The sequence below is a fragment of the Dermacentor andersoni genome, chromosome 1 (genome assembly GCF_023375885.2).
Source record: "Dermacentor andersoni chromosome 1, qqDerAnde1_hic_scaffold, whole genome shotgun sequence".
Lineage (NCBI taxonomy): Eukaryota > Metazoa > Arthropoda > Arachnida > Ixodida > Ixodidae > Dermacentor > Dermacentor andersoni.
The window spans coordinates 104,651,528-104,674,509 of NC_092814.1; the positions used below are offsets into that span (position 1 = coordinate 104,651,528).

The 22,982-nt window shown below is 46.0% G+C and overlaps 1 protein-coding gene and 1 long non-coding RNA gene across 3 annotated transcripts in view; one reads left to right on the plus strand and one right to left on the minus strand.

Moving 5' to 3' along the window:
• Positions 1-22,982, minus strand: part of LOC129380552 (uncharacterized) — a 105,119-nt gene that overhangs the window by 61,190 nt on the left and 20,947 nt on the right. The gene's annotated exons all lie outside the window — the stretch shown is intronic.
• LOC126545552 (uncharacterized) overlaps positions 6,608-22,982 on the plus strand; it is a 213,538-nt gene continuing 197,163 nt past the window's right edge. Inside the window, exon 1 of the long non-coding RNA XR_011892834.1 lies at positions 6,608-6,624. This is a non-coding gene — a long non-coding RNA (uncharacterized lncRNA). The remainder of the gene's footprint in view (positions 6,625-22,982) is intronic.

The window sequence follows — 22,982 nt, forward strand, 5'->3', positions numbered from 1 at the left end:
GTTTTGTTCGTGCAACCTGGTGCGCAACTAGATGAACATGGGTTGAAGCTAGGCGCTGAGGGGATGTTTCCAAACAACTCAAACTGCTTGTTCAATTTACATATTGTTTCAGTTATGACATTCAGTGTGACACCGAATTCATTCCTACCCCTAATTCCTTTTTGACCATAAAAACGCTCAAGAATAAGTTCACGGTCAGTTAAATCCTATGCCCGTGAGATATCGTCATGTGCATAATCATGAATATCTGTAGGGCCAGGTTTTTTCGTCACATCACTATGGCGAAATAGGAAATCAATGAAAAAGAATAAAACGCTAGAGACACAATCTCTCAAGCTACGTTTTAATAGCTGCGTTCTAATAGATGGAAAACGAAACGACCTGGGTGCCGGTGCACCATCTGCGCCGATTGAACGCATCCTGCTACCATCCCCGCTGGCTCCCCACCCGGCAAGCCGGGAGAGCAGCAGAAGGGTTCCCTGATTTCACTGCCGATTGCCAGAATAGAGCGCGCCGCTGCATGGAGGCTCCGTTCCACTGCAAATTGCAATCGTGGCTCTCTCTCTCTTTTGCCCTCACCAACTCCCCTGCGTTTTTCAGGCGAAGTTAGAGGCAGTTTACTTCTGCAGCCCGGTTCACTTAAGCTTCCAGGAGAAATCATTTGTTGCTGATTCACAGCAGTAGCAAGCGGAGCTGCTTGCCTGTTCTAATATTTTTCATGCACCGTTGCGTAAAGTAGATGCAGACGAAGCAGAAGAGTGGCTGGGAAAGAAGGGTACATGGGAGCAGAACAACCAAACATGGAGACTTCGCCATTGTGACATATCCTAGTTTTATTGCAGATTTGGCGCAGTCAACTACAGTATCCTGTGTTGCGCAGGGGAACAAGCCTCAATTCTAGGATTATGTGCTATGGCACCACTGAAACTTGAGTAGACGACGACATGCTGTGAGTGTTGCAAGCTGCTTCCACGGTGGACAGTCGGCTATCTCGAGTGCGCATTGATCCTTTCTCCAGTACGCTGACGAACACGATATTTCGCTATTAGTGGTGCATTTCGAGTGAGGCTGAACAAAATTAGACTTCATAGGTGACCAAAGCAGATGGTGTCAGAGTGTGAATAATGTTCTACACATCACTGCACCCTCCGGGCTACCCCTCAATTTATTCACCCTATACTTCCTCCTAGGAGACTGTTCTGACCAGCTCAGATCCGCTGGCGCAGCGACGGCTGATCCAGCGGGCCCACGGAGTGGGTATAGCCAATGTGTTCTTAATCTAAGGGCTCCACTCTACGACGAAGACGCCCCATCCTAATACAAATAAACATTTCTCTCTCTCTACATCATAGGGTAACTCGAGCAAACGGACAGCTGGAATCAACCACAGGTATTAGGACTCAAAAAGCAAACACTCCTCCAGCACCTTTGGAGGTTACCTTTGGACACAAGTACTGATACGGCGTCAGTTAGCCACAAGACTATGTGGTCCGGAATAAGCACTTGTACTACCCTGTAAGCATAGAGCAGCCTTGGCATGAGCTTTGGATTAAAAGAAAGGGGCCCAACCGAGGGCTGAGTAGAGAGGGAGCCTTTTGGCTGGCATCTGAGAGAATAAGCCCTAAAGCTGGTAGACAGTGCTATAGACTCCTCTGACTCCCTTTTCTTCTATCGAACGCCTCTCGCATGCCTCTCCGTATGCCAGGACTGCCTAAAAGTATATAGCAGGATATCCTGCTACCAGCCCCGGAGATCAGGAAGTTTTCGACTTCTTCTCCGCCTTGATAAGATGGTACTTATTGGCTGGAAGAATTCACTAGCAAGGTTTCAGAACGTGACGAACTATGTGTCAAATCTTGAGATATGTTGCAATGTTGGCATCGATGACATCGTAGTGTATTTGACGTCTGAGCAGGAGTACTCCGAACACTTGGCGAGAGCTTTACAAGCATTGATCTGCGCAGGTGGCCAGAAAAAAAAAACACATAAAGAAAACGCAAGACAAACAAAGAATTATTTATGTCAGCCCAAACTCGTTTTCCTCGTCCGATTGTCTGATGGTGCCAAAGGGCAAAGCACGAGGACCGCGGTCCCTAGTAGTTCTTTGGCCCAATAAGGTTTCTTACAATCAATCTGTCAGGCCGAAGTCGCTTTCCCTGGCCTATTGTTTGATAGTGCTACGAAGAGTACCAAACAAAAGCGTACAGCGAATCTCCACACCTACGAAGCCACATGTCCTTCTTACACCGTTTGCTTCAGAGTTCCCTCCGAAGTGAACAGGTAATTCCTTGGCTTTCGTAAAGAATTTCGCAAGGTGACAAAGCAACGGACCGAGCTACAAAAAATATTTTCGTTCTTTTGGTCCAATGAATACGAAATAGCCTATCGGGAACTGGTTTACCACATGTCTCATGACCCGGTGCTCACTCTACCTGAATAGCCTTAAAGATGAATACGATGCATCGCATTTTGGTACAGTGGCAGTGCTATATCAGAGAGACAGTATTCTTACGCTTTCACTTTATCTAAGCGTACAGCATTGTCATCTCCTGTGACGCAGAGACGGTATAACTATCTTGTACACAATAAGTTCCTGCAGAAAGCACAGTGCACGTTCTGCCTTGCTTTGGCGTCGTCTCATGTTACGATCACATGAGGCCAGTGGTCGAGTTTGCATCGACCAGTGGCCACCAGCACGACGTCGCCGTCTTATCAAGCGCCGTGTCATGCATGCCAAGTATGTATAGCACCTACCTGATTCACAGAAGTATTGACTTCGAGATGTCGCGTTTTAGTAGGTGCCTGGCGAAGTTAATGTAAAATGCACCATCTAGATATTTGAACAAATAATTTAAACCTGAACCATTTTCTTTTCATCTTACGGGTAGCCAAGACCACATGGAGATGTTGACTTCGTTATGCATGGAAGGAAATACAGACTTTCGTAAAGTCGCAGGTATTATTAAAATGATTTTTCATATAAGCAAAATGCAGACGTAGGAGCTCCTAATAATCTTCAAGAGGACAGAGAAAAACGTTGTGTTGAAAAATGGGGCAAGCAACATCATTACGACCACTTGTATATTTAGAGCAACACAGCACACTGAATTAATTACGCGGGCCGAAACCGAAGTCTCCAGCTTTCCCATGGCAAATAACACAACCTTCTGGGGAACTAAGGCAGCATACATCATTTGAATGTAAAGGCTAAATAATGGTACACGCGTTTTTCAGAAGCGCCGCGAGGGAAGGAGGCTTAACAAGTAGGATAAGCGGATCGCCCTTATCTTGCAGCAATGTTTCTAGCACTGCCGCCGTCAGGCACGCGAGCATCTTGATTCGCTTCATTTGAAATTCTAAATGCTTGTAGGCGTACAGATGAGTCACTCGCTTTTTTGCATCTCATAACATTCGCCCCAAGAGTTTAAAAGTTTAGAATTAAGCCTTGTTGCTCATCGTGCGGGATATTGTACTCGGAGAAAGAGAGAGAGAGAGAGAGAACGCAACAAATCTTTGTAAAAATGGGAAGAAAGAAAGAAAGAAGTGTACGGTGAAGTTTCTGAAGGCCGTAAAATAATAATAATGAAAAAAAATATATTCTGTTCAACTGTTTCTCTCCAAGTGCGTGTCCTTGTTGGGGGCGAAAGGGCTGGTCGTATACATTCCCAACACCTGGCGCTGCTTGTTGAACTCGGGTGCCCTAACTATGCTAGAGTGACTCCGCTCGTGCTCTGCTAGCCTTGACCCAATCTACTCGGTTTCGAGGTGCAGCAGGCCAGATGGGTAAGCCGAGCTTGTAACACAGCCCCCTCTCCCGCCTTCATCATTGTCCCGCGCACGGCGTTCACCTCATTGCGTGTTTTGCGCTTCTCAGCGTTAGCTCGGCTGCTCTTAAAAATTTATTGTCGCCAGGTTCATACGCAACTTAGTTGGCAAACTTTCAAAGAAGCGCTGCGATGCTTTTCTTTATTATATGGTATTTAGGAGACGTTGGCGCCTTTAATTGGCGCCCGCTACTCCTTTTCACATAGGGATAAAAAGAAAGAATACGTGATAATAAAAAATAATGAACTGATAATAACACAAATTCCAGTCACATAATTATACTAATGCCACACTAAAATTTAAAGTCAACTCAGAAACACACCAACACAAAGTCGAGTCACCTATGTGCACTGAAGTAAGCACAAAGCCCGGTCCCATGACTAGACTAAAATCAGGGCCCTTAAGAAACCACGGATTAGATTCATATGAAGGCACATAAAACCAGGCATTCAAGTGGCCAAAGTGGGGTAAAAAAAGACAAACTTATAATGCGGTTACGACATTTAAACATTCTACTCAAGGGTTACGGAGAATATTGCTCGCTTGTAGAAATCTTTGAAGGGCCAGTAACGCTCGTCTTTGCAATGAGTATGTTGTCCAAGGACCTAAGATCTTCGCGAAGCTAAAGGCTTAGATCGTGCTGCAATGCTTCTATCTTTAATCGTTGTTGTCGACATTTCCTAATCGTATACTCCTAAAGTCGTTACCCGTATACTGTCCAGGCGTAATAACACTTAGTAGTACCATTAGTAAGTACGTACGCGTACTTAGTAAGCACAATAGGAATCGTATTTAACGTTTCGCGAGCACATTAACACAGCGCCAGCACTACGCTTGCGAAAACAATCAAATGTTTATATTAACAACCGACCTTTATCAGCGTGGCAGCCCCGTGGTATATAAATAAATAATGAAATAAATAAATAATAAATAAATACCTATATATATATATATATAACCTTAAATGGCCTTTATTTTTCGAAAGGTTGGTTAATGAAGTTAGTGCGCTGAATTTCACACACGCGAACACTTTCGTGCGCGCACTGAGAACCGCTAACCTGATCTCAGTACTCCATTTCTCCACGCTGTGGCAACGCACGAAGGTTGTAAGACGTGCTCTGGCCGCTCGAGACATTGCTCGAGCCTGAGAAGGCGACGCTTTGATGATGAGGAGGAATGCGCGAGGCAGGGACACGCGCGTTAGTGCGAGCTTCCTGACTGTGCCTTCCATTCCAGCGGCACATTATTGGGAAACAGAGGTCGGCGTCAAGAACTTTCAGCCTGAAGGTACCCCGAAAAAGCAGAATCTGTGAACAGTTTGTAACGGCTGCCAGGATGCGGAAACATTCAGCTCTTTCTCATATTCCGTGACTCGTAAAAGTTAGTCGACTCCGATATTACACGCCTGCAAAACTCAACTTCGCATGCCGTTGTCGTAAGCGAAGTTTACTTGTACGGTCTCACGTTTGGTGGCATTCATCGAACGACGACTCATCTAGGTGCACTGCTGAAACGAACGAGACGCAACGATCAGCGCATTATCGGCACACTGTTGAAGGACATCAGAATAGCTGAACGGGCAGGTCGCGCGAGCGCCCGTTTCCACCGAACATTCAAGCGAACGAGTGCCAGGCAGGCGGGTAAGCCCTTGCGCAGTGCGGTTTGAAGGCGACAAAAGGAGGGGAACGTTGCTTCTTCCAAATAAGCGGATCGCTTATGTCGGCACGGCGCGCGCGTCACGCCGCTCCGGAGGAAGCTCGCCACGGCAGCAAGCGGAGGCGCACGCAGGGAAGCGCGACGGCGCAGCCAAACAGCCGCCCGAACAGAATGAAACGCAAGAGATGCAAACAGGGTCAGGCTCGGGAGTGAGGTTATACGGGAGATCGTTGGGAGAGAGTCTCAGAAATGCGTGTCAGCCCGGAGTCGAGGGTTCGCAAGCCCCTCCGCTGCATATATGCGTGCGTGCGTTTGTGCGGCTGCTGGCGCTGTTGCTGCGTGCGCCGTTGCCTCTGCATCTGGTGTACACATTCTGTCGTCGCCAGTCAAAGCGGGATCGGTTGCCTGCTTCGGTGAATCGCCGTCCCCCTCTTTTATTCCCCCCCTCCCCACATCTTGTCAGTGCTTTTTCTTTCCCTCGTCTTTTTGTTACTCTGAGTTCGTTTCCTAGCGAGGGAGAGAAGAAACAGATAGAGAGAGAGAGATAGAGAGAGAGAGAGCGGGCTTGCTTTAGATTTCACCCACATCAGTCCTGTTACATGCTTTTTGCATCCCTCTCTCTTTGTACCCGCCGGCGGCGCAAGCGCTGTTAGTTGTAGCCATTCTCGTTCAGAATGTTTGTGCACCGCTAAAGAAACACAAAATAGCCGAGAGGGCTCGAATGTAAAAAGGGGTCTCAGAATAGGAAAGAGGGTCGAGGCTATGCAGGGGTTTATAAATTTACAAGCGCTCGTGCTGGGCACGCGCCGGTTTTATTTTTATTGCTCTTTGAACCTTGTAGTTGCCTGTCGCTTTTCTTTTTTCTCCTTGTAACTGTTGCAGGCACGGGCATTCCCTTCGCTTTCCTTGTACATTTTCATGCTGAGCGCATTTGCTGTGCCTTATTTGTGCCTTATTCTCCTGTTCTTCTCCTGTTTTCATTATTTATTTGTGAGGCCAACTGCTTTTTATAGAGAAAACTGGAACTGCCCTACTTTTTTTAGGGTGAGGTAGGCAGGCGGCTGTTTAGTTTAGTCGTGTTAGTTGTCGGCCACGAGACGACACCACGTACTTTGTTCGCCTGGGCTTTTCTCACAGTGTACTGTAAGTACTCATATTCTCATTGATTAGCCACTGCAACGTCCAGTGTCTGTTTGCAAGGCTTGTCTTTTCGATAATGCGGAGCTCACCGGCAATGGTTTTTAATCGTGTATTACAGCTAAAAGAAAAAGAAGAGGACTTTCGAAAACATTGCCCGTGTATTTCTTTTTGTTCTGCCTGAAGTGCCATCTATTGCTTCTTAGCGTATTGCAGCAGAAGTAAAAAAAAAAAAAAGATCGACTGACCAGCAAACAAATCGCAATTTTGTTGCGTCTCACGATTTTGGGACCATCACGTAAGCCTCATAACGTATACAGTGTCGGTAACGACAGATGCTACGACAAGGACGGTCCTCATCATTTCTGGGTCAAATACGCCTGCTTGCTTGCGAATGACGCTTTCGAATTGGTAGGATGTAATCCCTTTTATTTTTTCAAAAAAACAATTGTGCGTGCTTTGTCTATCACATTTTTTTTTTTGCGGTGACATTTCGCGTACACAGCGGCGATCACGCGAAGGAGAATCGTCTTCCCAAAACCTGGGCGCTCGCGTTCGTACTTGGCACGGGATCCCATCCACTGAGGTGAGCGATGGGCCGATTTAGGTTGCCTTAGCGATGCCTGGCGCAGTGTAAACACTTTTTAGCATTTCAAAAAGGCCGGGTGCGCCCAGACTTCAAGAGCACTGCGACGTGGCAGTGATGGAGAATTCGTGGATTCCCAGCTCACTTGCCGTTCCTCCTCGCGTCTCGGGCACATCTCCACCGCCCAGACCTGGCCCAATTTATTTTTCCGTTTTCGTCCCGGAGAGAGAGAGAGAGAGAGAGAGAGAGAGAGATTTCATGATGTATCGCGTTAGCACCGAGTTGGCTGCGATCCATCACTATCGATCACCGTAGCCATTCTTTGTCGCAGCGTTCGAGCACCTGACCAAACAACCTATACGCCAGCACTTGGCAGCGTTCTGCGCGGCGAAGGTGGCGGTGTGCGTGCGTGCGCCGCGGACCAGTGCGGCGCGATTTGAATTTTAAGCACGCCGAGCCTAGCTCGCGCCTGTCTTGCCGTGCGCGCTACTCTGTGTACCTTTGGCTGTAATCTGCGCGAGAGCGCATAACAGGTGTCTCTCCCTGCTCTCGGGCCGCTATTGAGATGTTGTCTATCGACGACACTTCCGGTCGGTGGCTGCTGCAGGCGTTCGTTTCACAAGCATGTCACGTTTGCTCATGGAGGGCGTTTTCACGTCGTCCCACCGTTCGAGACTAGTTGGAAACTTGGAATGTTAACAGGAGACTAGATCGCACACATTTATTCCTCCATTTTCTTTCTTTAACGCTTGCTTATTTCACGACACAGTTCATTGCTATCGGTAGGGCTCCTGGCACGGCCTCAGTTTTGGCCATCTCCAATAGATTCAGGCGAACTTGTCAGTCCTTGGAATATACTGCTATATCCGTAAACAGGACCTTTGACTGTTTAACTCGTTTATTTCTGCGGTGCTTTCTCAATAAGATACACCGCCTGGCTTCCTGGTAATAAAGCGAGAAATTCAGGGTAGCCCCCGTTCACTCCCAGAGCAGTTAAGTAACAATCGTGGCTTAAAACTAAAATAACTTATTCGGTAAACTCAAGAATCCAGGTTGAAGCGCCATCGACCAAGTACATCCGTCTGTTTTACGCACGTGCCAGTAATTCATGCCGTGAACGTTCAGAGCTCTCGCGTGATGCGTCCGTGCTTGCTCACGGACATTTTCTTTCTGGCAGCGTGTGTCCTTGTGTTTCTTTGTGTTACGGAATGATACTATGTCATTTTTTTTAACCGTGCGAGTGTACGCCAATAAATTCTTCATCTGCGCGAGCGAATAATCAAAAGTCGCCCTTCATTTTCTGACGCAGAAGGCATAACGAGTGTGCCTGCCTGTGCATATATGTAACGATGCTGATCATTCCATGACAAATAACGGCTGCCTCTGTACGTGTAATCATAAAGGGTGACGTTTTAAACGTGCATTTAGAAATTATGCGTATGCTGTTACTCTCAACAGGATCGCCCTGCAAAATTGTTCGGTACAATTTGATAATGGGCACGTTCGAATTGCACCCGGAAACAATCCAATTACGAAATGGATAAAAAACCAGCTGAAACGCACGAGTTTGTTTCTGATGGTTTTTTATCCATTTTACTATTTACCAACTAGCCCAGTTCACCGCTCTGCTAATCCTATTACATCCAGAAATAATCCGATGAACTAATTTGGCTACTTTGGTTAGGCATTGAACATCCAATAGAACCTCATTGGATCGATGTTGCTAAGTTAAAGATTCTATTCCTTTTTTCTTGCAGCATAACAACATTTTAAAATGAACCCCTCCCCTCTCTTTTCTTTTTCACTTTCTCTTCGCATCAGTACACTTATTTTTTTTGCTGCTTGCTTTCAGTGAGAGTCCGGACCCTTGAATTCGCCCCTACATACTGTGACTTGTAGTGCTGTAGTGACTGGTTATACCCACAAACATCCATGGTTTGGCTTTCTTATTTTGCTCGAGTAACACTCCCTTGCGGTTTCTCTACACACATTTTTGTCTCTACGATGACATAACAGTGTACATATTTGCGCCTCGCAGTGCCAAATCATGAGCTTCGATCCCTCGTTTCTTAACTCTTCTTCTCGCTCTATCTCCTCACTTACATGCGAGATCGAAAATCATTCAGAGTGGCACCTCTTCTCCCCATTAAGTCTCGCCTCCTTTTCCTCCTCCTTCCCGTCTTCTCCCTTGGCGAAGATACGACACAAGGCCGAGAAGCAGACAGGGAATTAGAAAAACCGAGGGCGTCAGAGCGCAGCTAAGGAGCAGGAGGCGAGCGAAGCAGAGCGAGAGGAAAAGAAAAGGGGGTGGCGAGGGGGTAAGTAAAGCAAGGAGCGAGGGTGACTGCTGTCGCCATTTGCAAAAAGAGAGGAGCAAGAAGAAGTCGCCGAAATTGCTTTCCATTAAAGCGGTGCTTCGGGTTATATGGGGGGAAGCGGAGGAGGCCAGCGCCCTCCTCCTCACCGGCGGCTGCCAGCAAGCGACGTGATGGCGAGCGCAAGAGCCGCGCTCCCCCCGCGGGGTCTCCCCCGGCTTGCACGCTGTGCGCGTGGAGTCGCGATCGATAAATTTCTCGGGCGAAATGTCCTGAAGAAATGGGGAGGTATATATGTACAAAGGGGGGAGGGCAGCTCAGCCGACCGAGAGTCGCGAAGGAAGCGGGCGAGAGAAAGTGCCCGAAGCAAAAAAGCTGCACGCCAAGACGCGGCCTCATTAACAGCGGGTTGTTTCGCTCGGCAGCCAATCAGGATGCTCCGCAATTTTTTTTCATCTTCCTCGCGTTCCCTCCTTCCCTTGGTTCCCCGACTCAACCCCCTCCCCCCACCTTTATTTCTCCCTTCTTCCCACACCTCTCCGCTTCCCCTCCCGTTTCTGCCTCATCTCTTCTTGCGACTTTTTCCTGGCTTTTCTTCTCTTGTCGGAACTTGCTCTTACATTTTTTTTTATGTTCGCTATAGTTTGCGTTTGCACCCTTTCCTCCCACCATTATTCAAGCGAGATTACGAATAATTGGCTCCGCCTTCTAGCGCCCTTCTTTTTTTCTCTGCCACCGGTGGCTTTATCCCTTCGCCTTGAATCTTGCCCGCTAGTGCTTAACACCCCAGAAGAGTTATCTGCACCGAGGAGTGCGAGTGGTGAGGTGATTTTATCTCGGTGAAAGTCAGTCGTTTGCTGCCATAACCAAAATGATCCTTAGTTCCCACTGTTTAGCAACTTACCTAAAAGTATAGGATAATTCATTGCAGAACACACACACACACACACACACACACACACACACACACACACAGATATATATATATATATATATATATATATATATATAGTTTGGGTAGCCAAACGTAGCAACACGTAATGAAAAGGAAGACTGTTTTGCCTACATCTCTGGAATTTGCTCATCACTTCCCTCTCACAAAGATTATGGGGTAAAGCTTGACTTGAACCGAGCTAAATACAACAGCACTTACAACTTCATAATCTTACGAACGCAAGCGATAGGTAAGCTACAGCCGGCGCCTATTGATTTGATATTGGCGGGATATTAAGGACTTCATTGAAATATTCGCACCTGAAAGTGCATGACGCGCCCGGGAACTACATCTAATTAAACAATTATTTGTTGGCAATGCTTCGTTATGGTATACTATGCTATTAGTGGGAAGCCCACGCTTTACATGCGACATCCAACTGTCAAAATGCGCACCACACCATGGGCGGCACTGCCTACATATACGAAGAATTGTACTGTGAGACAAAGTGCCGGTCAAACTTCTTTCGCGGTCGGTTGCGGTTCCCGGATGCCTTGGTCGGTCACCGCTGCTGTTTGACGCAGACGCCATTCGGAGTGGGGCGCAGAGGATGTCTGCACTAGGTTTCTTTGATTGGCCGTCCCTCACTTCTCAGGACTGCCTCAGGCGCTGCTTTGTGAACATCGGTGCTGGGCACTGCAAACATCGCACGTGAACATCGCCTGGGCACTGTGAGAGGACAAATGGAAGAAGACGCATTGCCTTCATCGCTGGCGAGCTTCGCCCATCGCTCAGTATGACCGCCCGAGCGCAGCCCTTCACAGGGTAGCCGGCAGTCGCAGAATCATCCACCTTCCTTCCTGCTAGACCACCAGGAATGCAGTGAAGCCCCAGTGTTGAACATAATAGTGCGATTTTAACGGCAAATAAACGTTTCTTAGAAATTATACTATAGAAAGCTTTCGCAGGCGTCAATGGGGGCATGTTTATGAATGTCAACCTCGAGTATAGAACCATAGCTTAAAGGGTAGCAAGTTGACATTGCGAATTCATCTCAGTGTACACTCTGTCTACGTTTTAACCGTTTCTTCGTCCTTGTGTGTCTTGCGTATCCAGAGTTGCAAGCTACCATGGATATAGAACCGTTTCACTTCTGCGGAGCGAAAGCTCAAAAGAGCCTTTCATGTCAACTGCTTTTAGGCTGTGCTGTGAACATTCCGAAACGATGCTTCGATTTCACTCATCATATTCGCACTGACGGCTTGTTACGTATGCATCAATGTAGGGATGCTCATAAATTTTCCTGTGATAAATAACATGTGACCCCCCCCCCCCCCCTTTTTTTTTTTTTTTTATGGCTCGTCCCGGCCCTTCCTTCTGTTGCAATAGACTAAATACGAGATGAAGTCAGTGCGCGTTCTTTCTGTGCGTGTTTCCATTTTTTGTCAATATTTAGAAAACTTGTGACGTCATATAGCATTACAATTTAATCTAGTAATTAGCTTGCCTTTCAGCGTTGCAAATCAGGCGCTATGAAAACTATAGGCAAGACAGGTAGTTTAACTAAAGAATGGTCAATGGAGTCTTCGTACAAAAGTCGAGAAACGACGGTAGCAGAATAAGCAGATGCGCATGGATACTCATTCCCAGTAAGGTTACTGGATGAAATATTTGGCAAGCGCGCTTTTCGCCTCGGTTTTTTTCTACAAATGCCTTTAACGCGGGCGACGAAGCGCTTCGCATGCGTGGGAACTTGTCGTAATTACAGGAAACGATAAGAGAAAAATCTGAGCACGAATAACACGACACGCGATAACACGATGTTGTGAAAGGGACCAGCAGGATTCAAATTGTGGTTACGTTATTTTTTATCTAATATATATATATATATATATATATATATATATATATATATATATATATATACTAGATGAAAAATGAATTCGCGCAGTATAGGAAGCCCGTCCTCTATATTACATAGAGGAATGACAAAATTTGGAAGAAATAAGCTTTGTTTAGAAAGTGCAAGAACAATTATGTCACTTTCGAAGGCTTGCTGAAATCGGAACTGACGGGGACAAGGACCGTCTATGACGTTGATCTCATCGCCTGCGCCTTTCATGGGCTGCCACCGTCACAACTGCCCCGGATCTGTGAACCGGTGCCCTACGGCCGGCCTGCTTGTGTTCTTCTTCACGTTCTTCTAATTATATTTTTTTTACTTCGGCGGCAAGTAGCCTAACGTGGCTTCATGCCGGTGACGGTACAGCCGAAGGGCTTGCTGTGGCGCGCAGAAGTGGTGAACGATGGAATGATGGTGCACACATTTGGGGCGGCACCGGCACCCAGACGATACGCTGCCACCGACAGCGAAAATATATCAAAAGTGAAGCGCAAGGCAGCGGCTAACGGGGTGATCATGGTGATGGTGCCAGCGCGATAAAAGGCTGGGACCGCGAGATTGCCATGGGCGCTCTTTTTCGCAGTCCGACTTGAACGAACCTGCGAAGGTGACAAATTTTTCGCGTAGCTCCCGAAATAATTCCGTTTTCTTAAATATAATTTTATTGTCCGGCTAGAAGACGTAGAGGACGAACTTCCAATTGCTCGAACGCATTACACATCTAGCATGAATAATTTAAATGTTAATTAAGGCACCGTAGTGCCATTTCCAACGCTAAGATGGGACAACCAAATGGGTATGATAATTAAGTCATTGCGCTGTAGACTGTACCATGTTCAAACAACTCGCTCAACTCTATATTCTAGTTGAAGCAACGCCGTTAATTATGTGCATAGCTGCATAAATTATATATTTATAAAGGAAACAACCTTGGCACTCGAGCGATATAGAGAAAGCCACCGCGATTTAAATAGCCTATTTTTTTTGTGCAGCTAGAAATAATAATAATAAATAATAAAAACGCTTAATGCTGTATCCTTTTGCAGTACAGACCCAGCTTAGGGAACTTAAGAAGTTATTAAGCATTAAGTTAGGAAGATGGGAGAGTTAGAAAGGATGCGTACTTAATAATCAGCACGAAAACAACGGAAGACACAGAGGTGTAGAAGGACACAGGACGAGCGCTGTACAAGCAGCATAAGCTGTTTTTAACAATCTTCTCAGTTGCTCTCCTTTGATGTCTGCGTCGAATATCTACACTTACTTTTGAACCTCCAGTCTTGAGCAGTCACGACCATTATAGTTGCGATCATAGTTGTGGATGGTCACGGCAGATCGAACACTCGATGTGCCACGGTTGGCCGCAACGATAATCAAGATTCTCCGAGTCAGATGTATTGCAATTTAGACAAGAGGCTTGGCAGCCTTAACTGCGTACACTATACAGCACGCTATTTTTAACCAAGATTTAAAGGACAATCGAGGATTGAAAGCGCAATAAATCTTAGTTATGAAAAAGGTAAATTTCATGTGGGACGCTTCACAAGATGCATTTGAAGCAGTTGGGCTTGTATGAGAAGCCGCGAATACGCTCCAATACGCCAAACCCGTTCACGTTGTGGGCACTTGACAGCATCGCCAGTGATTTGGAAAGAAATATAGAGACTCGCCTGGATTCGTGCAGCCAATTTTGTACTTTTTGTCTCGTTTTCAATTAGCAAAATTAGGCTATAAAGGATATATGCTGAAGTGGAGATGCTTCGTCACTGCTGCAGATCATCCACCTTTTCCAGGTTTATTTAAAACATATTTTAATAAAAATCGCAGTTGATGTACTATGATTATAATGATGGCTCTGAAATGTGGCAAATAAAGGAAAGCGAGAGAGAGAGATGAAGGGGAAAGGTAGGGAGGTTAACCAGATATCAGTCTCCGGTTTGCTACCCTACACTATAGGAACGGGAGATAGGGGTTAGAAAGATGACAGAGAGGAAAACGCTAAAAAAAAATAACACGCGCACATGGAGACACACACACACAAAAGGCGTTCCAGTTAAAGACGTTCACAAAGGCCGGTAGATCGCAAGAAGCGCAATAGCGCTTGCACGGCCTTCTTCTGTGATGTTAGGTCCCTTCGATGGCGTAGAATTCTTTTTTCCGATAGCGGTTGGTCGTCCAGTTGGTCAAGTTCGTGGCGAAGGCATTCCTTCTGTGGACTGTACTGCGGGCAGGCGCACAAAATATGGTCAGTCGATTCTTCATGGCCGCAGTGGTCACAGGTTGGGGTGTCGGTCATGTGGAACGCATAGGCTTTGGTAAAGGCAACGCCCAACCACAATCGATGCAAAAGCGTGGCGTCTCCACGGCGAAGCTGTGATGGCGCTCGATGACTTAATGTGGGATCAAGGGAGTACAGTCGAGAATTTCTTAAATGGGGGTCATTCCGTTGTGACATGGTGTAATGCTGAGCAAGCACGCGGAGCTTCCGTGCTGCGTCAGTTCTAGAAAGTGGAATTGGGACGTGATGCTCCTCAGTATGGGCTGAACGGGCAGCTTGATCGGCCTGTTCATTGCCGATAATCCCGCAGTGACTTGGAAGCCACTGGAAGGTTATTTCATGTATATGGTGTAACGTCTCTGTAATGTGAAATATTAGCTGTTCGTGCGTTCCGCGTTGTAAAGGTGACATTAGAGACTGCAGTGCTGCCTTAGAATCGCAGTATATCGTCCACTTGTGTGGCTGTTCATTACCAATGTAATGAAGGGCAGTAAAGAGCGGTGCGAGCTCTGCTGCCGTCGACCTTGTCGCATAAGTCGTCTTAGATTTGATTGTAGTGACTGTCGCTGCTATCACGATTGCCGCCGCGGAGCTACTTGGAAGAACAGATCCATCAGTGTAAATATGCGTAGAGTCACGGTAGTTCTCGTACAAAAATAGTAGCGTGAGCTGTTTAAGGGCTGGTGATTATAGATAAGCTTTTTTCGTGATGCCAGGCATTGTGAGGTTGATTTTTGGATGAGCGAGGCACCATGGAGGAACCGAAGGTCTCGCAGCCGGAATGAAACAAGCTGGCAATGATTTATCATGTGCGGTAATCGTTTGGCTGAACGATGTGCGAGGTCTGTCCGTTGGTAGAGAGGATAAGTGGTGACGAGGAGTCCTGGTTAGATGCCTTATATGGATCCTGTGCACTTCAATTTCAATGTGGGTCTTGACAAGGTGGTCTCTAGCGATTGCTATCGTAGCCACTGTTGATGCACTCCGAAGCAGGCCTAGACAGATCCGGAGCGCTTGAGCCTGAACACTTTGTATTGAGCGTAGATTCGTTTTACCTGTGTTGGTTATTGCTGGCAAGCTGTATCGCAGAAAGCCTAGAAAAAGCACCCTGTACAGTTGTAACATGGTCCTTGTCGACATTCCCCAAACTTGCCAGTGAAAAACTTGAACAGGTAGCAGATGCCTGTCTACCGTTTTGTCACGTATGATACGTGAGGGCTCCGTAATAAGTACCTGTCGATTATGACGCCTAGAAACTTGCGCGATCGAACATGTGGTATTATTTCGCCATTTATCATTACGCTGTAGTTTGCCAAAGGAGGTTGCCGAAGCATATATACCTGTGACAATTGCATCGTGTAGTATGCGCTTGGTCCATGCACTGCTATGCAAGCTCTGGGCAAGCTCGGAGACACGTACGAGGTTACGACCCGGGTGCAGGCTTTAATAACGGGGCTCGAGCCGGGCTCTGGCCTGTACCGGACTAAACTACCCTCGTATTGTAGAATCGGATGCATAAATACCCAGACTGATTTCCGCCCGACAGTGATGTGTTGGTTCTTTGACTTCCACTGCGAACGCTTATCAGTAAGTAATGCTGGGCAAAAGAGTGCAAGTCTAACTGCGCATAATGTTCTGCTAGCGATCGCTGTCACTGTTGCTCGCTTTCAGGGAGACCGCTGGGATTTATTTAATCGTTGTCTAAGTTGATTGGTTTAGAGGCATTATGTCCCGTCATCTTACTTTGGTTGTAAGATCTTGATGAAAGTGTGTGCCTGTACTCTTAGAAGTAATCACGGTGCACTTTTTTTTTTTTCAAAATATCCATGATAAATATCACTAAAAATAAATTTTTCTCGCAGAACCAAGGTGAAGTGCACGCACATGGCGTTATCACTTCTACAGAAGACTTGAAGCTATATTAACTTATTGCAGTCGCTTGTTTGGTGTTTATAGGATAAAAGGGCTTACGGATTGTTCAAGGAAAAATTCCTCACGTGAAAACACGGAGGGTATTCAAAAGAAACATGTAAGTCATTGTTTGCCAGATAAAGGACTTTGTACGAAGCCGTATAAAGAAAAGATTCCCGTTAAGTTGTATGATCCTACATTTCTTAATAATAAGGTTCCATTTTTAAGGTGCATTTCCCCGAAAAGACTGAACACATTTACGACAGCGCGGATGTTCTGCAAGAGGTAATTGTTTTTAGTTTTCTGCCGTGCTGGTGTTCTCGACCGATTTGATGATGAAATCAACTGGAGATTTATTTTAAAATTTTGAATATTGACGCGGCCCTGCCGAACTGGTACCTGGGAAATAGAAAGTTTATTTGAAAATGAATACACAACGGGGACGACGTTTGGAAGCAATTTAAATGGTTGTGTAAAAACACGAATAGCCTAAGTCGTTGCGATCAATTTAATCCCGCGTACCGTTATGAAAACAACTGCTATCAAAAAGAGCGATTTCTTGGGCTCTGCTAAACTCAGTCATGCTCTCCCCATAGAAATGCAACCCTATATATAAGATGTCCCACGTAACCTGAGCCAAACTTTAGAAATACGCAAATACCACGTAGCTAGACAGAATCAAGGTAAGGTTGTTTGCCATCGCTTGGAGATACTCAGGTTATTTTTGCATCGCGCCTAATTACTTAACTAGTCCTAACTACTAATTAATTAATTTCTCAATTATTATAGTTAGATTAGTATGGCAATGAAAAAATTGTAGGGCGGTATCAAAAACTCCTGATACAGCTTTCGGTTGCTCAATACGCGCTACATAACAGTGTTTTTCCAAGCATGAGAGCTTCCAACATAAAAGTGTTCTTCCAAGCTCCCTCTAGCGGCCAGTCGCGTGGCAATCTTTCTTGTATTCGCGGGCTTCATCCACGCTCGGAAAAATACTTTTTCGTAACACGTTTTGAGCAACAGAAAGCTTTATCGGGAGTTTTACAGCGAAGCTGTATCTGGCTAGCCGATTCATCCGTCCGTCCGACTGTCGCCTGTACGCCGAAAACCCCTCCGGCGCAACCCCATACGCATGCGCAAAAAAAAAAAAAAGAGAGGCGTGCGATTGGCTGCACCAGTAGTGACGTCGTTGCGCTCCGTCGCAGCCGAGCGCGCGCGCAGCAGTTTCTCTCCGGCTCCGAAATGGGTAGGCCACGCGTCATACGTACCCCGGAGGAGCAGGCAGCTTTCGATCAGTAACGCCGCGAGCAGAACCGGGAACGAGCTCGTCCATACCGTGCCGATGTTGCAGCCCGAGCACAAGAACAGTCTCGTGCAGCCGAGCGCAAGCAGCAAATGCGTACCAAGGATCCGGCAGCCTACCAAGCCGTCGCTTAATGAACCGTCGGGATTAACCCCGTGGTAAATATTGGGGTCGCACACTTCAGCTTCGGTGGTGAACCATCTGTACGGGGAGCTCGGGCGGTGATTTTTAATGTTGCTCTCCAATTTTCTCGTTGACATTTTTCATTTAATTATAATATTCGAGAAGTTGATTAATGAATTAAGACTAATTATGAATTTAGGCGGAATGCAAAAAAAATATCTGAGCATCTGCAAGCGACGGGAAATAACATTACCTTGGTTCTGTCCAACTGCGTGACATTAGCAAATTTTAACTGGCTCAAGTTACCCGGGACACCCTGTAGAATTGGTTGCTTTGATCAAGTAACCATTGATTTAGGCAAAGATACACCAGGTTGCACCTTACATCCAGCATATGCAATGGCTATATCATAAGCTACGGCATACACTCAAAGTAGGTGCTATATGGACGTAATGACTGTGCTAACAGAGATACGTTAAATGAAGGGAATTTTCAAGTGGCTGGTCTTGCACTCGTTTGTTTTAGCTCCGGCAGGCTGGCTTAATTTAGGGTGTTAACCTCATCAATTTCTAGCTTATTTTTGACGTGAACCCTACTTAATTTCTATCAGCATGGGGGGTCGCTTACTTGCCACATGCAACGTAATGTAGCAAGAACGTGTAACACTAATATCGCTTATATCTTTGCAACAGTATAACTACCCACGCGCCTTACTTTGGTATTGTTGTGTAGTGGAAATAAGCTTTTACTCGATTATGCATGTGTCACGTGCGCAGATCGAGCCGTTGTCGTGCCACGAATGACCCAATCCGAGATGAGCTTGGCCTCTCGCTCAGCGTTCAGAGGGACGTAGCTCAGCAGTACGCTTGTCGAAACGAGCGGGAGTGGTTGCGTTTGAGATCACTCACACATGATGGGTATAATCCGTCGAACTCAAACTTGAGCTCATCAGGAGTTATAAGGCTTACAAGAGGGCAATTTGTTGCTGAAATTTGATAGTTGCTCCGCTATGGCGTCTCCGCGTTCGACACATGGGGCCCAGAAATGGCGGGAAGATAATCGGACAGCCAGTCAGAGGGGTGCCAATCCACGCCCCCCAGCTTTGACCACGGCGAGCCAACTAAGAATAGGAAGTGAGCACGATTGAAAGATTAGACCATAGGACCCCCCGCCCCCCCAGCTACATTATAAACTAAGCATACAAGTTGTGTAATACATGAATAGATGTCACTTGTGTATTCGGTTGCAATGAATGAATGTTTGATGTTTAATGGCGCAAGGGCCAGGTATGGCCAAAGAGCGCCATGCTAGTGTTAATGTTTTCGTAGTGGACTGATGGGTTCTGTGAAGTTAATGTGACGGGACTGCAAATGGGCCTAAAAGAGTTGCTGTAAATTACATAAAATCTACGCGTGATAAAATTATGACAATGGCTGATGACGTGTACTATGAACACTGAGATGCATTGCAAAAGAGTGATGCAATATACAAAATATAAAAAATTATGGGGTTTTACGTGCCAGAACCACTTTCTGATTATGAGGCACGCCGTAGTGGAGGACTCCGGAAATTTCGACCACCTGGGGATCTTTAACGTGCACCTAAATCTAAGTACACGGGTGTTTTCGCATTTCGCCCCCGCGACCTCGTGCTCAGCAGCCCAACACCATAGCCACTGATACAAAATATGCGAGATACTAAAATTGCCTAGAGCACTACTGCCTCGCCAGGGCCCTTGAAACACAAATGCGTAGAGGCAATGTACTCGGTTGCGTCATTTCTCAACCCTATAGTGGTCATACACCCTCAGCAGCGCGCACAAGGCGCTTCCCGTACCCCACGAACAGTGGCTGCGTCTCCGATAGTCTACCTGAAGTTTTTAAAGAAAATTCGGAATAACTATTATCGTACTGCATCTGGTAGCGAAAACACAAAACAAAGTTCTTAACGAGTCAGGCAAACTTCCTATAGTAAGTCATGTCTCTGACACGTCTATGCGCATATGACACGTCTTTGCGCATACTGCATGCTGTAGAAGCTCAGGGTCGCACACGCGAAGTACGCCACTCAAACTTTCACGGAGCGAGCAAAGGAGGGCAAGAACCAATTCCAACGCTTAAATCTGCACGGCGAGGAGAAAACAAAGATGCTGCATTGACGGCAAGAGCGAAATCTCTCCCTGGGTAATACGCGTGTCTTCGCGGCTGCTGATGCATGGCGAAGCCGACCACAGTGAGGCATACCAGAAGGCGCCGACGCGAAGAAGTCGTTCGCGAGAGCTCTCCCTCTGTTTGCCTGATGCGAACGGCGGCGAGCGAAAAAAAGAAAAAGAATCCACTTCGAGCAAGCTTTTGCAAAAATGAGCTTCGCCGAAGCGAAGGCGGTGCATAAACACGGCCCGAGTATTCTGCGTGCTCGGCAACCCACGACGCGAGAGGGAGACGGCAAAATGCTTAGTGAATCGATAATTCCATACACCGTCGAAGAGACAGCGTCGAGCACATCGGCAGCCGCGCGCTGTTCCCATCGATAAGTCGGGAATCGGTGGGAAATTATATACGACTGAGCAGGACAACCCTCGGCGCATGGAGTCGCTGGATTTCTTGACAGTGAAGGAGCAAAAATATACCCGCAGAAAATGACTTTTGTTGTCCGGGAAACTCGCGCGCAGCTTTTTTCCGAGATTGATGTTCACTGGGAGGCTCCCGAAATTGCTGCCACGCGTCGATTTGTCAGTTGTTCAACGCTACTTTGGCCAAGGCTACAGCGAGGCACATGGTGTGAGCGAAAGTGTCCAGTTTGGCGTCTGCTGCATCTGTCTTCTTTCTACTGTTGCTATACCGCTGCTGTGGTTGTTGATATGACGCCGTTGCATGAGCGTCGTTAATGCCGTCTGCCAATACAGAATGGCGCAAGGAGCAGAATTTATTGTTGTAGATTGTACGTGCATGTGTCTGAAGACGCCTAAATTGCAGTGCAAAACTCCAATCCCGAGCTTCAGTCAGAAGGGTTACACCTTACTCGTTTACACCTTACAGTGAACATGGTGTTTAATTAATCTAAAGCTATATGGAACGTTTAGCACATCTGGGACTGTTTCTTAGCACAAGCTAGAAAAAAAGCCTTTTCGCATACGACATTATTGCGTGTTTAGCTGATCTTGCAGTAAAGAAAACTCCTTTTCGTGTGATGCGCAAGGAGCTGTAGCAAGGTTGAAGGGAAATAGGAAAACAGACATAATCCTTGTAGATGTGGAGAATCCGTAAGCATGGCGCAAGCTTAAGCTCACTTATCCCTCATGGGGTTCAGAAACTTATAAGAGAATGTGTTTTTCCATTAATCTGCCGAAAGTTCTCACCATATTCATACGCAGGTCGTACGCAGATCGACCAGTAAGGAATATAGCAGCTTAAGTTTCCTCCCGGGACTTATCATGCGACGCCAGTTATTAAGATCCTGCGTGCACCCCATGATGCACTTACTTACAAGCTATAATCGGGTAAAAAGACCTGTCAATTTATCCTCTGAATTTTAGGAAGGTTTATTATGGCGATAAGATTACTGTAAACGATTCGCCAGTTAGATTTATTGATTTCATACATCAAAAGAATTGCCGCAGAACCCATCTCACGATGAATGTCGACGGTAATGCGATTATCATTGATGCAATGTAACGACACACCATGTTGCCAAGTGTGTCATTTCTGCGTCGCCTATTTCTTTTCTGTTACCGACATCTTCTTCACTTCTCTGTAAAGCTCAACACTCCTCCCTCTATGCACGCGCTAGTCTCATACTGTTCACTTCACTTCTTTCTCCACAGTCGGCTGCTTTTGATGCTGACTTGTTCCCTTCTCTGTAGCTGACTTCTTCAATTTTCTGTTGCCGACTTCTTCACTTCTTACCTCTTGTTCTGCTTGTCTATACGGTCATCTACCCCGTGGTGCGTACCTTTTCTGGAAGATTGGCCGAGAGTGTTCGCATATCCAGTGCGACAAGTTGTCTATTCCCAAATTGTCGATTGGGGCGCATGCCCAGTGACACATACGCAATGGTCAAAGTTGGCATGAAGGAGGTTAGAAACGGACGGCGTGCCGAAAAGTGCGTGAAGTTTCCAAAGAATGCTAATTCCATTAAATGAGAAATGTGGTAGAACGTTAACAGCTGCTTTTATTCGCTACCTTGTTCTGACAAGCAATAAGTTCCTATTCCGTATATTTGCTGCCCTGCGAAAATTCATATTGAAAACTTACGATCATTAATCTCCATAATATTCATGTTTGGGAAAGCTTGTCTAGTCCGAGGTATATTATGCAGTACTATGAGAGCCTTAGCTTGCTATCAGTGCAAAAAAAATGTGCAATAGTAATTTATATGCACTATTTCACATTTTAAGCACATGTTTTGTTGGCTGCTTGTTGCTGCGCAAATTCAACTTTTATGGTTCTTGAAGAGCTTTTGTATTTATGATTTCTATTTGTGTGTCTGTGTATTTGTGTGCTTCTGTGTATATTATTGCATTTAGAATTAGCGTATATATCATTGTATGCTTTGATATGTGAATATATAGAACTTCCTTATAGCATTATGTTGTGTGCTCAGTAGAAGCTATACGTTATCCCTATGATCAGTAGACGTAGACACTGCCACAAGATTGAGGTTGCCTCAGCCCACTCAAGTTGTCTTAAAACGGCTTTTTGATAAGGCACTCCCTATATATTTTTATTTTTCGCCTGGAAAAATATCTTAAAAATGTTTTGGCTTTGATCTACGTGAACCGCAGCTTCAGTATACTGGCTTTACCTAAAGGTAGCGCAAAATTTTTAACCAAGTATCACAAAGATGCGTAGACTATGGGTTTGTACACACATTTGCGTGTTTACAGTGAATAGAAAAGTACTTGCCGGCGCGACTTCCAGAAGTATTTTTTGATGACGTCACTCCACTGCAAGGGAATGTGTGAAAGACAGCACTGTGTGTCTCTCGCCTTCGTCCATAGTCTGAGTTTGCA